This window comes from Chinchilla lanigera, unplaced genomic scaffold (assembly GCF_000276665.1).
Source record: "Chinchilla lanigera isolate Chin_1 unplaced genomic scaffold, ChiLan1.0 scaffold00094, whole genome shotgun sequence".
NCBI lineage: Eukaryota > Metazoa > Chordata > Mammalia > Rodentia > Chinchillidae > Chinchilla > Chinchilla lanigera.
The window spans coordinates 5,427,512-5,429,172 of NW_004955495.1; the positions used below are offsets into that span (position 1 = coordinate 5,427,512).

At 42.9% G+C, this 1,661-nt stretch overlaps 1 pseudogene; it reads right to left on the reverse strand.

Moving 5' to 3' along the window:
* Nucleotides 1–296: 296 nt before the first annotated feature.
* Nucleotides 297–1,661, reverse strand: part of LOC102029195 — a 5,658-nt pseudogene continuing 4,293 nt past the window's right edge.

Here is a 1,661-nt window from a genome sequence, read left to right on the forward strand (position 1 = left end):
GTGGGTTTTTTTTTTTTAATGGAGTTTCTCTTTAATGTGATACTTCATTACATTAAGTAATGTAAGGGGGCTGGGGATTTAGCTCTGAAGGGGGCTCTGAAGGGGGCTGGGGATTTAGCTCAGCGGCATGGTGCCTGCCTAGCAAGTGTGAGGTTGTGAGTTTGATTCCTGGTACCGGAAAAAAAACAAAAAAAAAAAACAAAAAATAAAAAACCCTACATGACCTCTGAAGGATTTTTCAGAACTGTCTTCTCCACATTTTTCGAATTTATAGGACTTCCCTCCAACCTGCGTTCTTACTTTTTTGGAAGGACAAGGGCTAACTGGAGCTTTTCCTGCATTACTTACACTTGCAGGTTGCTCTCCAGTGTGCCTTCCAGATGTTTGTGTAAGGATGAGGGCCAATGAAACACTTTCTCACATTTTTCACATTTATACAGTTTCTTTCCAGGCTGCATTCTTACACTCTTGGGAGGATGAGAGCCAGCTGGGAGTTTCCCACATTGCCTCCACTTGTGGATTTCCTGTTAGCGTACGTCCTCATGTGTTTGTGTAAAGACAAGGGCCGGCCAAACGCTTTCCCACGTTTTTCGCCCCTATACAGTTTCTCACCACTGTGAATTCTCACGTGTCACTGAAAGGAGGCGAACCTGCCATAGGATCTCCCACACTGCTTACACTCACAGGGGTTCTCTCCAGCGCGTATCACCATGTGTACGGGAAAGGACTTGGGACAGCGGCAGCCTTTCCCACACTGCTTACGTTTATAGGGTTTCCCTCCCCTGTGCATCATCACATGCACACAAAAGGACTCGGGTCAGCGGAAGTGCTTCTCACACTGCTTATATTCTAAGGGCCTCTCTCCAGGGTGGATCCTGATGTGTCTCGTGAGAGAATAGTACTGAAGAAATGTTTTTCCACAAACTTTACATACATAGGGTTTCTCTCCACTGTGGATTTTCACACGAGACCTTAGGTATAAAGGGGGCTGCAGACTTTCCCACACTCCTCGCATATGTGGAGCTTTTGTCCTGTGTGAATACTCCTGTGCCACTGAAGGGACGGAGAATGGGTGAGGAATTTCCCACACTGGTCGCGTTCATAGCGCCTGGTCCCCTGGGGAGGCCTCCTGCGTAGATTACGACTTGGAACCGAGCAGGCGCTTCCTTCTTCTTTCTCATTACTTTTCATCCTTTCAACGAATCTCTTCACCGTACGAGTTCTGTTAAAAATGGAAGAGCACATTACTGATGGTTTGTGTGTTAGTGCTTTTTTAATATTTATGGATTAGCACTAGGGTTACTTTTTAGCATTTTATGTGCAAATGTGGGTTTTCAGTCCACTTTTGAATTCAGAGCTGAATAAACTAAAAGCACTGGAAGAGGGTTCAAACATAGCTTACTAGCACAATAATAGTAATATATGGAGTTCCTTGTTAACTTTTTGCAACTGAATTATCATTACAACTCAACATGCAAGTCATATTCTAAAATTCCTGGAAACCTTGTGAATAAATCTGGGGCAACGTTTATATATGTTTCTTTAAATTCATTAAATACTGAGAGTCTCTACTGGGATACTGTTTCTTCTAAATGTAACTCACCTCAAATGTCTCCTCTGTTTCTTGTGATTATTTCCTTTTTTTTTTTTTTTTTTTTTTT